Source organism: Tamandua tetradactyla, chromosome 4 (genome assembly GCF_023851605.1).
Source record: "Tamandua tetradactyla isolate mTamTet1 chromosome 4, mTamTet1.pri, whole genome shotgun sequence".
In the NCBI taxonomy this organism is placed as follows: domain Eukaryota; kingdom Metazoa; phylum Chordata; class Mammalia; order Pilosa; family Myrmecophagidae; genus Tamandua; species Tamandua tetradactyla.
In genome coordinates this window covers 180,184,759-180,199,176 of record NC_135330.1, presented here as the reverse complement: position 1 = coordinate 180,199,176, position 14,418 = coordinate 180,184,759, and the positions used below count along the sequence as shown (strand labels likewise).

At 37.3% G+C, this 14,418-nt stretch overlaps 1 long non-coding RNA gene across 1 annotated transcript; it reads right to left on the bottom strand.

Moving 5' to 3' along the window:
• Positions 1–425: 425 nt before the first annotated feature.
• LOC143679560 (uncharacterized) lies at positions 426–5,669 on the bottom strand. The gene is made up of 3 exons (XR_013173842.1): positions 5,598–5,669; positions 5,444–5,478; positions 426–1,179 (listed from the first exon to the last, which is right to left on the bottom strand). It is a non-coding gene; the product is annotated as an uncharacterized LOC143679560 (long non-coding RNA).
• Between the last annotated feature and the right edge of the window lie 8,749 nt (positions 5,670–14,418).

The window sequence follows — 14,418 nt, the reverse complement described above, 5'->3', positions numbered from 1 at the left end:
TAATGGGATTGCTGGGGAGTCCTCATAGAGGCTTTGAAAAATGAGTGAGTTTGCAGGGCAATAAGGGTTAGAGGTTAGGGCTGATAATGGTAACTGGAGGAGGGTTTGTGGTTGAGAATCAAAAAATCAGTTTGTGTTTTCGAATCATGGAGAAATCCCTTATGTACCAGAGAGAGGCAGGAGATGACTGAAAAAGCAGATTGAAGTCAATTTAAGAAATTAGGGAAGAATATGTTCAGCTAAGGAATTTATTATTTATCTAGGTTTGTAAGCTCTGATTTAAATTAAGTAGCAGCAGATGTAATTACTACAAATTCTGGTTTTGAGTAATATTGAAGCCAGATAACTTGCTTAAAAGTACATAAAATGTTTTCAAGTCAGCATAATGGTTTAATGAGCAAATTGTAACCATCTACATATTGCCTGATGTGTGAAACATAACCAAATTTTATGTCATAATTTGGAATGATTTTGTGCAGTAATTCCTGGTGATTCTACTATAGAGCAAATAGACGAGAAAGGACAGCACTTCCTCTTTCTTCTGCAAACTGCTTGGATTCTCAGACTTTGTGGGCAGCTCAGGAATGTGGAACATGTGACTGGGCTCTGCCATTCCCACTTGGGTGTTCTTAGGCAAGGGACTTAACCTCCAGAACTGTTTCTTTTCTGTAAAACTAGATGGCAAGGCTTACTTCCAATGCTCTTGTGAGGATTAGGTGAGATAACATATATTTTCTTAAGAAATGTGAATTCTTCCTTTTCCTTTAACTTTTTGGAGGAAGTCTCCTCAAACTGTATTTATTTTTCCTGATAGCTTCTAAAGGGGTGCATCTTGCAGAGTATCAAAAGCTTATTAAATAGTTTGGCCAGTTTCTCAAAATGCTAAACACAGAATCACTCCATGGCTCTACAATTCCACACCTAGTAATAACTCTTTCTCTCTTTGAAAACCTGGTGTCTCAGGTATTGGTTACTGAGTGCATCAGGCAAAAGAATCCACAGCCTTTGGTAACAATTTGGCGACCCTCCAGTATGAATGCCTGAAACTCTGGAGCCACAGCAGAGCAGGTAAGCCAGGTGACCAAGCCTTTTGCAGCTGCTGGAGTCAATTTTGTCGAGAGGTTTGGCAACTGTAGTTCTCTCTTCCGCCACTCGAGAGAATTTTGGCACCTTGAAAAGCTTCAAAGAAAGAAATTGTTTCATTTCATGTCCGGACATCTGACTGGTTAAGTGGATCAGGGAGTAAATAGGCAGCTTGAGTCCCCTTGACCTAGGCCTGGGTCATGCTTCCGGAATGATCCCCCTTGCTCTGACCTCTAACACCTTGTCTTTGGGTACCGTACTATAGAGTTTGAAGCCCTGACCTAGTCCTACAATTAACTGGTGTTTAATGAAATTAAGTAGGCCTGTTTAAGTGTTAGCCAGTGTGTTAGCTAGGTATTGTTTAATTGTTAATCGGTGTGCTAAGTGTTTAATATCTAATTATTAATTGATGTGTTCGGTGTATAGGGTTTGAGGCCCTGACCTAAATTTGTCTACTGACTATACTCCAAAAAAAAAAAAAAGAGTAATCTAAGAATTAATTGGTATTTAATGAAATTAAGTAGGCCTGTTTAAGTGCTAGCCAGTGTGTTACCTGGGTATAGTAAGAGTTAATGTTTAATTGTTAATCTGTGTGTTAAGTGCTTAATGCCTGTTTGTTAGTTGTCATATTGGTCTAGTTGTTAATTGGTGTGTTACTTAACAATAATAAGTGTCAAGTGCCTGTTTGAATTTGTCAGTTGATATGTTCCTGCATTTGTATTGGTCAAATGTTCCTAATTGGTTTCTGATAACAGAAATTCTTTAAAAAGTGAACCTTTAGGCTATATTGAAAATTGAAAAGATTTTGGTTGAGTCTATTAAAAAAGGTTTATTTCTGTAACATAATCTGGCCTCAAATGATTTAAAATTAAAATACTACCATTACAGTTAAAATTAAAGCTATTACAGTTAAAATTGTTCTGCAAAAAGGTAGTAATGGGATGAGATAATACATTCAATCTTTATCTGTCCCTCTCAAAAGTATTTGTTTCTTATGTAACTAATTTTCTATTAGTGTTTGTCGATGTTTTCAACATATATTCTCATACCTGAGGATGGTAATAGCAAATTAATAAGAATATTCTGAAAGAGCTCTATTTGAACTGCTTAGAAATAGTTAGGTTCCTGATCCAAATATATAAATATATAAATTGGTACTTCTGAAGCAAAAGAGAAAAAAATGTGAACAGCAAGATTTAAAACCTTAGTTTTATAAGTACTGTAAACAAACTTGGACATCAGAAAAAAACCACCTCAAGAATTTCCTTAAGGCAGCAAAAACCTGCCAAAGGGCTGCCTCTGGAAAAAGTAAAGACATTTACCAATGGTCCTGGTCAGAGCTTTTAGTAAAATAAATTTAATAACTGGAAACAGTTAAAAGAAGGGCATAAGAACTCTCAAAACTCCACGCTCTCACCTAAAACTTTCAAATCCAACAAGCCTGGTTATATTTCTGTCCAACCTATCTCTGCTCCAAGGCCTAATCACCTAAAGCAGTTATTGGGAGAGGGCTAGGCACAGAAAGATGGGGGAGATGTGGTCTAGAATTCCTTTTTTACTGGGCCTGGAGATTAGAAATGGTAATAAAAAATGCTACAATATACGTTATGTTAATATTATTTTTTTCCATTAATACCTTGCAAAGGTAACTTTTGTAATGAGATCATTATTAAAATATAAATAGCCATGGGATAGGAGTAACTGAATAAAATCTGATTATCAAATTTCAGTAAGTAAAATGAGAGACATGGAAAAATTTTCCTGGATTGACTTGGGACAAATTAAACAATTGCAGTATATTTTCCAGAACTTGATAGTCAATGTACTTTTAAAATTGCTTGTAACTTTAAGATATTATGAAAACGAAGAGATTTCTTTCAATCTCTGATAAAAGAAATTTTTTTGGCTTTTGTTAAAAATTTACTTATTAATTAAAAAAATTAAGAACAAATAAAAACATTAACATATCATTCCATTCTACATATATAATCAGTAATTCTCATCACATAGTTGCATATTCACCATTTCTTAGAACATTTGCATCAATTCAGAAAAAGAAATAAAAATACAACCAAAAAAGAAATAAAACGATAACAGAAAATAAAAGATTTTACATACCATACCCCGCACCCCTCGCTTTCATTTATCACTAGCATTTCAAATTAAATTTAACATTTGTTCCCCCATTACTTGTTTTTATTCCATATGTTCTACTTGTCTGTTGACAAGGTAGATAAAAGGAGCATCAGACACAAGGTTTTCACAATCACAGTCACATTGTGAAAGCTGTATCATTATTCAATCATCATCAAGAAACATGGCTACTGGAACACAGCTCTACATTTTCAGGCAGTTCTCTCCAGCCTCTCCACTATATCTTGAATAACAAGGTGATATCTACTTCATGCGTAAGAGTAACCTCCAGGATAACCTCTCGACTCTCTTTGGAATCTCTCAGCCATTGACACTTTGTCTCATTTCACTCTTCCCCCTTTTGGTCGAGAAGGTTTTCTCAATCTCTTGATGCTGAGTCTCAGCTCATTCTAGGGTTTTTCTCAATCCCTTGATGGTGAGTCTCAGCTCATCCCAGGATTTCTGTCCCACGTTGCCAGGAAGGTCCACACACCTGGGAGTCATGTCCCACATAGACAGGGAGAGGGGGGTGAGTTTGCCTGTTGTGTTGGCTAGAGAGAGAGGCCACATCTGAGCAACAAAAGAGGTTCTCTTGGGGGTGACTCTTAGGCCTAAATTTTAAGTAGACTTGACCTATCCTTTGCAGGGTTAAGTTTCATATGAACAAACCCCAAGACTGGGGGCTTAGCCTATAGCTTTGGTTGTCCATACTGCTTGTGAGAATATCAAGAATTCAACTTGGGGAAGTTGAATCTCTTCTCCCCATTCTCACCATTCCCTGAAGGGGACTTTGCAAATACTTTTCCACTCACTGATCAAATTGATGAAAGGAATTTTATCATAAATTTTCAATTAAACAGATGTGATTTTATGCTATTTAGGTGTGTTCTCCTAAATCTACTTAAGCTTACTGATAAAATAAGCTAGTATTATAAATACATTCTCAAAATTCTTTTTAAAATAGCCTAACTAGATAGGTTAAGCTCCATAAAATGACAAATGTTCCTGGTAATAATACTTATATAAAGTATAATAAAATTTAAAATATGCTGCTGCTTTAAATATACTCTATTTAAGAAATCAATTAAGTTTATTAAGAAATATAAATGGATTTGTTTATAACCGTGATTACCTGGATTTCAAAAGATCTGACTTTTTGCTACTTTGCCATTTGTTACCTCGGTATGTCAAAGAATTTGAATTTGTAATGGCTTTGATAAAGTCAATCAGTATATTGTTGTTAATAAATGGAATCATAAATAGAGGAAACTTAAGTCTTAGCTTCAATGAATTTATGTTCTAGTTAGGGCATAGTGTAAGACAGTCAAAAAGAAGGAATAAAAATGTTGGAAGAATTTTAAGAAGTCCTCATAGAAGAAATGACACCTGTAAGACTTTTAAATAAGAAAGTACCACTTAAATAAACAAGCTGAACTAGTTTTTTTAGAAGTCATAATTTAATTTTGTAAACTAACATATCCCTGGCATTATTTAGCATTTGAGAATAATGTAGAAAATTTGAGGGTTTTATTCTGGATATAAATCCCTTCAATATCAAAAAGTTGATTATATTTCAAACTTGGGGCTTTTCTGACCTTTGAAGGTAGTGCTGAATTGGACTGAGAAATTTTAGGCATATTGAACAGTAATCATTTGTGTGTTCTGAGTTAAAGTATATATTGCATGGCTGTGTTCCAAACATGTATATGAATTTCTTCCTTCTTCCATTATTTTGTAGTATCTCTGTCTCTTCTCCCCTTCATGAATACTGCATTGGAAGGAAGCATGCATATTCAAAAGCCTTGTGAATTTAGTATCAAATTTATTTTTTATTATGTATAGTCTAGATAATTAACAACTATAGGTGGAATGAATATGAAGGTGACAGAAAGTTTAACAGAATGGATTTTTTTTGTTATAGTCATTGTTGACTATAAGCCCTGAATGAATACAGAAAGCAGTAGAGTTGGAGGAAGGGAATTTTGTTTTTTATACTCATTGTTGACTATAAGCTCTCAATGAATGTAGAGAATTGTAAAAAAGGAGTTTATGAAAGTGAATTCTATCTGTCATAGTCCAAAATTTAATGTCTGTTTATCATATATTTCAAAAAAAGAAAGCTTTTGTGTCAAGCTGAGTAATCATACAAAACTAGTTTAGTATTCTCCCTGTTAAAGTAACATGGATTATGGGCAGTGTGACGGTGGCTCAGTGGCAGAATTCTCACCCGCCATGCTAGACAGCCGGGTTCGATTCCAGTGCCTGCCCATGAAAAAAAAAAAAAAAACCAAAAAAGATTATTAGTCTGCTGTTAATATAAAGTTTTTTAAAAAGTTCTTCTTACTCATTTGAGTAGTCTGTCTAGAAAACAAAGATCTTACATCAAAATAATATCCTTGGTCTTCTCATCCTTTATTTCAGAAGACAAGTCTTCTCACTGTTAAGGGTAAAACTGCTACAAATAATTTATTCTTTCATCTTGTGTAAGTAAGATGCTAAAATAGTTTAACCTATTGCACAGGAGGTGTTTGGGGAAGTATTATAGTGTTTAAAAGAGATTTTCTATCCCATTGCTGGTTAAACTTGTATAGGTGTGCTAGTATGAAAGGATTATGCAAGTGAAATCATTGCCCTCCCCCCTACGTGGGGCATGACAGCCAGGGGTGAAAGTCTCCCTGGCAACATGGGAGAGGACTCCCAGGGGTGAATGGCACCATGGGATCAACAATTACATCCTGATCAAAAGGGGGAAAAGAAATGTAATTAATAAAGTATCAGTGGCAGAGAGAGTTCAAATAGAGTCGAGGGGCTACTCTGGAGGTTGCTCTTACACAAGCTTCATGTAGACCTTGCTACCTATTGTAACTTGCCAAGTGAAAGGTTTAGGAGGTGAAAGGGTGAGAAAGAAGAAAGGTACACCAGGAAATTTAAAGTGTGTGTGTGTGTGTGTGGGGGGGGGGGGTGGGTATTTCTGCACTCCCGGGCAGAACTCACCAAACCCAAGATGGAGGGAGGTGAGTGCGCATGTGGGCTTTGTCGCAGGCAGCTTTTAAGGATGGAGGTCAGGTGATGTCTGGAAGGGGTGGTTCATTAGTTCTGAAAGTCAGGCTGGGAGGGGCGACACAGCTTCCGCAGCTCCAGTTACAGTGCCCCTCTCCGTTCCCCTGACCTAACACCAACCTCCAACCAGGACCATTCCAGCCAATCCTAAAGAACACCTAGGGCAATACATAATATTCCACAAGGATTCCATGCACTAGAGTAACTTTGCAGAAACCTACAACTTCCAGATGGGTCCCTGGTCCAGATAAGTCCTGAAACCTTGCCCAGCTTTTCCAGAACATAAGATAGTTCCATCTCCCTACCCCGTATTAGTGACAGAGCTTTCCAATATGAAAAATTTAGAATTGCCTTAGCCCAAACAACCCCAAAGAGAGGTATGGAAAGATCAAAGGTGATGATGGAATTATACATGGATGATAAGGCTTAACAAATGAATATGAATGCTGAATCATTAAATTGGTATCTCTTTTAGTCCCTAGTATTTTAGAGCAGCTAGAAGTAAAAACCTAAAACTGTGAAACTGTAACCCATGTCAAAGTCTGAATATGTTCTACAACTATTTGTGGTGCTGTGCTTTGAAATTTATAGCTTTTTTGTATATATATTATTGTTTACAAAAAAAAAAGGAAAAAAAAGTCGATTGTGATGATCAAAAAAGTATTTAAGCCCTCTAGCCTCCTATATTCTGGAGCAGCTAGAAGGAAAAATAAGAGAGGATCATATGGTAGCCTATGACAAACTCTGGGATCTGTCCTATAACTACATGTTGAAGAGTGCTTTGAAAACTATTGTTTTATTTCTTTGCTTTGCATATATGTTATACTATACAACAAAAAAGTTAAAAATAAAAAAAAAACTGTTTAAAGTTTTATTTCTGAAAGTAGCTTCATTTAAAAATGATTATAAAAATTAGAACTTAGATTGTAAGCTTTAATTGTTATCTTTAAATTCTGAAATGGTTTGCTCTTTGCATAACATAGTATTTCCCTGGAACTTAAAGTATCCGTGTGACACCTGAGACTCAGATTTAGTTCTTCAGCTCTGAAAGTCAGCGTAAGTCCATACAGCAACTGTTTAAAAAAAAACTGAAAAAGATTAAACTCCAATTAAAGATGTGATGAAGCTGATCTGGTTAAAACTAAGGTAAATCAATATACAAGGTAAAGAATGATATTGTCTGTATTTTAAAGCTTTTACTTTTGTGTGGGATAAAAGAAAATGTTCATTTTCTTCAAAATTTAAGTTTTCTGTAGCACACTATCTAACAATCTGTCTAGTCAGTTAATTTGAACAACCTAATTCTAGCTTTATTTGATATAGAACCTGGATTAAAGAATAAAATCTTCATATTCTGTACAAGTTAATGTTATGCCCTGATGCATTTCAAAGTATTTTGGGCAGAAAATGAAAAAGTGTTTGCAAAGTCTCTTGAGGGACTAGGAAAAATAGAACCATTAAACTTCCCCATCTGGAGAATTCCTGACATTTTCCTAAGCAAGTAAGGCTCCCAATTTAATAAGCTGAGGCCTCAATTTTGAGGTTTGCCTTTACGAAACTTATTTCAGTAATAGCAAACTGAACCTACTTATGATTAGTGCCTAATACTCATCTCCAGAAAATTTCTGCTGTTGTTCAAATGTGCTCTCTAAGCCAAACTCTGAATCCACGCCCTGCCATGTGAACGATAATTTCCATGGGTATAAATGTGGCCCTGGCAGCATGAAACATAGCTGGCCTTGGTATTGCAGGACATAAACTGGCCTAGGCATCATGAGATACAAGTTCCAAGGATGAGCCTGGCCTTGGCATCATGGATTATCTGACCAAAAGGGCGAAAAGAAATAGAGTTTCAATAGCTAAGAGATTTCAGAGTCAAGAGGTCATTCTGGAGGTTACTCTTATGCAAGTTTCAGCCAGATATTGCAAACTGCCACAATATGGCAACTCTGAAAGTTAACCAACAGTTTCAGGGTTACTGGAAACCCTGAAAGATAACCTCTGCTCTGTACAATTTTACTTATTTTGTTTTTCAAAGATTTGAAACCTCCAGATTGTTCCAATGCCAGAGAAGCTCTGAAATGCAGAGATACCAGACTTCACAAGAACGAAAACCAGCTTCACTGTATCATCTCTTTGCCCCTTAAAAATAATGCCCCTTTTCAGCAGTGAAACAGGTTAGAGAGTTGTCCCCCAGATATCCCTCAAGATTAAGGGGTAATTATCAGATGAGAGAGAGGAATTATAACTGAGAAATCAGGATTTAAGGGATGATTTTGATTACTGAATTATTATATATTCTTTTTTTGCTTTCCGGTATACTGGTGTAGACAGAGAAATTCCTGAAATCTCTAAATTGTAACCCAGCTGCCTTGATTTCTGATAATGATTGTGTAGCCCTTATCTTCTGCCCCTATGATTATGAAAACCTTCTGAATAACCTTCATTTGTACCTAGTAATTCAGTTTTTCAACTTTAGAGTCTTGTAATCACTAAAGACAGCTCCTAATGTTTATTAACGAAGGGTCTTGGGTCAGCCCGAAACTAACCCACCTCAAGTCCAAAGTAATCTTGATAACTAAGACTAGGTCTAACCAAAATAGGCCCACCTGAGATATATAGAAACTTAGACTTTAACCCACAAGTCACCCATGCCTCTGCCATTTTCTTACACACGTTCTCTAAGCATGTGATCAATCTGTGCATGTTCAGTGACTAGATCACCTCTAATTACATCATCTGGGGCCACTGTGCTCATTATCCTAAACCCCTGCCCATCTTTTCCTCTAATAAAACTATCAGAATTACTATAGTTTGGGGAGACAGATTTTGAGCCACTAGGAAATCTGCTCTACTAGTACATGCCTAATAATAAACTTTTTCTTTCTTTGAAACGCCGGTGTCTCAGGAATTGCTTATAGAGCACATCAGGCAAAAGAATCCATGGACTTTGTCTGGTAACAACTTGATAAAATGTAAAGCTATAATCTTCCATTATCAAAGCTTTTTAGTTACTACATGTAAGTGACTTACAATGAACACAATAAATCACTTAGTGAAAAAAAAGTACATTCACACAAAGACTTGTACATGAAGGTTCATAGCAGTTTTATTTATAATGGCTAAAATCTGGAAAAAATAAAATGTCCATCAACTGAGAGTAGATAAACAAAATGGAATGCATTTGATAAGGGACTACTCTACAGCAATAAAAAGGAACAAACTATTGATACGTGCAGTTACATGGGTGGATCTTAAAAATATATGTCAAGTAAGGTGCACGGGTGGTTCAGCGGTAGAATGCTTGCCTTCCATGTGGGAGACCTCAGTTCAATTTCTAGACCATGCACCCTACCCCTAAAATATATATATATATGTCAAGTAAAGGAAGCTAGACACAAAAGACTATCTGTTGTACATAACTTGTACAAAAGGAAAAAGTATATAGAGAAAGCAGATCAGCTGTTGCTTGAGGCTGGGGTAGAAGAGAGGACTGATGGCAAAGGGGAAAGAGGAACTTTGGAGGCAACGGAGCACTAATTGTTTTAGAATCATCACAACTAACTAAGATGCCTGGACAATTATATGAACTTACTCTCAACTATGGTTGAGAATTTTATCTCAAGAAAGCTATTTAACATGGCTAAAAATTTTCTGGTATCCAGAATAATAGGGGGTATATGGGTAGTTTGGTGGTAGAATTCTTGCCTTCCATGTAGGAGATTCAGGTTCAAATCCCCTCCTCAAAAAAAAAAAGACGTTCAACAAATGGTGCTGTGATAGTGGGACATTCACATGGAAAAGAATGAAATGTGATCCCATCATACAGCATGCACACACACAAAACTTTCTGGTGCTAAATATTAAAATGACCATTGAACTAACCAAAACTGCTTGTATAAAAATATAAAGTGCATGCAATTTGTTATTAAATTGTAAGTTCCAATTATAACTGTTCATGAAAACAATCCTATATCCTTTGGTTGTGATACATGTATTTTCCAATTTTATCACTTTTTGCTAAAGTGTTGGTGTAAGGACGTAGGGACTAGGCCCCATGCCTTCCTCCATTCTGAGAGCAAGTTACATAGCTGCCTACATGACCACAGGCAGACATTAAACGTCAAAGAATATAAAACTCCGTCCCATCACTGTTTGGTAACCAAGCCTCATGGGAGTCTGCTGAAACTGTAACTAAATCTCACAAATGTGTTAAACTTTATAAGCTGACCTTTGACACGCCCCTTCCGTTTTGGTTTGCAGTATACCTAAGTGTGCCTGGTATACTGATGGATCAGCAGATGGGCAACCTGCCACTTGGACAGCAGTAGCTGTGCAACCTAGAACAGACACTATATGGAGGGAAACTGGGATATGCAAAGCAGCAAACAGGCTGAATTAAGGGCTATATGAATGGTCATTGTTCATGAACCAGGAGATGCATTAACTACTTATGCTGACAACTGGGCAAGGTACTGGAGCCTGGCAGTGTGGATGGCCACATGGAAGCAAGAGCAATGGACTACTGTCTGCTGCCCCTTATGGGGAAAAGAAATGTGGGAAGATACCTGGAGTACCTGTCACAAGCAAGAGATAACCATGGCTTCCAACTAAAATGAATCTTACAAGTGATTGAAAAAATGCACCTGAGCTTGTCTATTTCATGTATGTCTCTGCTTATAACACTGATTCTGTACCTGGCGATATTAAAGCAGATGTTTTAGCAAAAAATTCATAGTCTAAAGCCAACATTGCACAAGGATGCCAAATGGTTGCATAGAAAAACAGGAAAGCACAAGTACCATACTCTGTAGAGAATGACAGGGCAATTTCAGCTGCCCACCACCAGACAACTGAAAGAAGTCATGGATGCCCCTCCTGTTCACTGTGGCACCCAAGGATACTTCCTCATCAACTCGGTCACACTGGCCGTGAGCAGGTTTTCATCACCAGATAGCAGGTAAATTTTATAAGGCCCCTTTGCTTATCGTAAGGTACAAAATATGCTTTTAAAGCCCTAGATACAGCCACTGGACTGATGCTGAGAAAAAATATCTAACCAAAGAGCTACAATACACAGTTTAGAAAAGCTCAGTGCATTCCATGGGGTCCCCACACATGTGGGGCGTGTGCACTCCCTCTTCCGCACAACTAACCCAAACCTGCATGTGAAGTCTTATGGACGTTTTATCTGCCTTACAACCCCACAGCAAGGGGGTTAATTGAAAGGATGAATGGGCTTTTACAAGAACAATTAAAAGGCAATAAGCAGTCTCTGCAGTAGCCCTTGCCAGCCTCAATTCCTGGCCCCAAGCAGCTGTTCCCACCCTTGCTGAACTGGGAAAGGCTGGCCCATGCAGGCACTACAAATTCAGGTAAACAGACCAGCAATACTACAGCTACAACGAGGTAATGAAAAAAGTTTGCTCTTAACTGTGCCACAAGAGGTTAGAAATTGGGGAAAATAAGGTTTGGCTATGGAAAACAAGGTTTGGCCCATTCTCTACAGAGTTTGGAAAATAAGGATTGGCTATGGTCTTGTTTGGGAGTCCTAGGTTCCTGAGGTATTGGGGTCACCCAAAACTTAATAGACCGCAACTTAGATGCAAAATGCCAAAACTTGTATATGTGACCAACTCAGGACCCCCCACACCCCAAGGCACATTATGTACGACTCTGTGTATACTTACGCCCAGGCTAACTGTGGATTTGACTCTAGAAAACTTCCTGCAATTGCAGGGAGGAAAAAGTGTGGTATCTGTCTATGAATGGAAATTTAGTTTGTATTCCCTTTGCCCTCAGTGTGGTAGCAAATACCTTCCTGCAATAGGCTTCGGAGGTAACCTACCTGCACAACAGATCTCAATGCTGAGTGTGCACTGAACTGTCACTGTCAGGTGCCACCGGCCTGCCTTGGACTGTGACCCCTGTGAATCTGATTTCATAAAATACCCCGCTGGTGTGGCAGAATTCAGCACACTAGGAAAGTCTGGAAGAAAATCTTCTCATTTGAGACGGAAATCACAGGTTTTATCAATTATCAGCAGAATGGTTTAATTCTCTTCTTTGGCCATAATGGCATTACTTTGTAGAGTTACCACTTTGTAAAGTTTTCTGTGTAGGGAACTCTTATGTTCTACTGTCGCTTACACTGTTAATGAAGGCAATGTTTGTCCTAAGGTCAGCGTAGCCTGCTCTGTGGGGGTGGATTGTAAGGACCCAGGGCCGAGGCCCCACCACCTCCTCCACTTCGAGAGTAAGTCACACAGCTGCCTCCAAGTCTGGGGACAGACATTAAAGGTCAAAAACATAAAACCCTGCTCCCATCATTGTTGCTAACCAAATCTCACTAGAGTCTGCTGAAACCCACTGTAACCAAATCTCATGAGACTATTGAACTTTACAAGCTGCTTTATAAGACGCCACTTCCCTTTTGGTTTCTGGCATGGATGCTGACCTTCATTCCCCACTGTAACATTTTCCTCTTGTTAATTAAGTTCCTAATTATTAAACTCAAAGGTAATCTTCTGGCTAGCATGTTCTTGGTCTCTGAGTACTCCCCAGCTGGAACATGTCGGTAACCATTCAGCTTTTAGTTACGGAGTGGTTAGTTAAGGACTTAGTTAAGTGGGTAAGTTTTTTTTGCGGGGGGACGGTGGGGCTCTGTTAACTGTGAGTTTGTGATGCCTGCGTGGCTCTATCCATAAGAGGTATCTCCTGTCTGCTAAAATTTATTGAAATGTCATAGGGAGTATTTAGCATCTTTGAAATTTGCAAACTTCTCTAGCAAATCTAAAGCCTCCTGATATGTTAGTCTTAACATATAAAATATTTTCCTATATTTCTTTACTCATAATCTATGTACAGCACATGAAGGATGTAGATTTTCCTAAAGATGCTAGTCATATATAATTTTTGTGATTCTGAGCTTGCATAAAAAATATTCTGTTAAATAATCCAGGTCTTTAAGGGCATCTTTGCCTTTGAAATATTACCTTATTTAGTCTTGGACCATTTTATGAAAATTAATTTGCAATGACAGTTATACTACAATATTATTTTAGTGTTTATCTCTAAAGATACTAAACTTAGTTCTTTGCTTTCTTTATGGTTTTTCCATGTTAACAAAATATATTTTCATGTTTTTGTATTGCTTTCTAAGAAGGCATGGCTTTGAACTAGCTTTCTCTACCACTTCTGATACATTCTGAACAAATGCCTCACAGTACACTACCTGGAAATGGTGGTTAAAGAGTCCAATTTTGAGGAAATTTGTTTCTACAGTACTATATTTTAAAATAAATTGTTAGACCTCTAATATTATAATTCCTCACCCCCTTTTTTCTTTTGCATGGGCAGGCTCCAGGAATCGAACCCGGGTCTCCAGCATGGCAGGCGAGAACTCTGCCACTGAGACACTGTTGCCAGCACTATAGTCTCCTTTTATAGTATCAAATCTTGCAGTACATCCAATTACAATCTGAGTAGGCTCCTATTTCAGGTGACATAATTGAACCTGCTCAAACTGATGAAATTAAACTATAATCCAGTTTGTAAACTGAATAGCTAGATGGATAAAGAGATAATCCCTACCGACAGGTTTGAGCTTTTTTCAGTTGTATGTGAAAGCATGAACCTGCTGAACAGTGGAGTCTGTTCTTGTCTTCATAGTTGTTGTTCTTTTTAACTTTTCAAAGGTTTGAGGTATAAGTGCCTTTTGTTGAGTACTGGGTTATAAGTAGGGCCTGTTTTAATGACTAATTAATTCAATTATCTTAAACAGAAAAAAAGTCCATTCAGGTCTGTTTTAAGACCTTGGACAGATAAGATAAAATTGTTATTTTCTATGTCTTGGCAATAATATGTTAACTTTCTGAGTTAACCTAGAATATCATCCTTTTCTTTTGATGGCTCTTAAATTAATTTTGTCCTGATTATTGCATAGCCAACCCAGTTAAAGTTATCTTACATTATTTCAAATTCTTCAACTACACTTGTAACATAACCATGAATCTGCCTTTGAATAAAGTGCAACTTTGAATCAGAACCTATCCCTCCCCGACCCCATTTCAGAGAACTTTCCTTCCTTAATTTCTGCTGTCTATACTGTAGATGAACTCCTCATGTTCTAGAGTTTCTAAA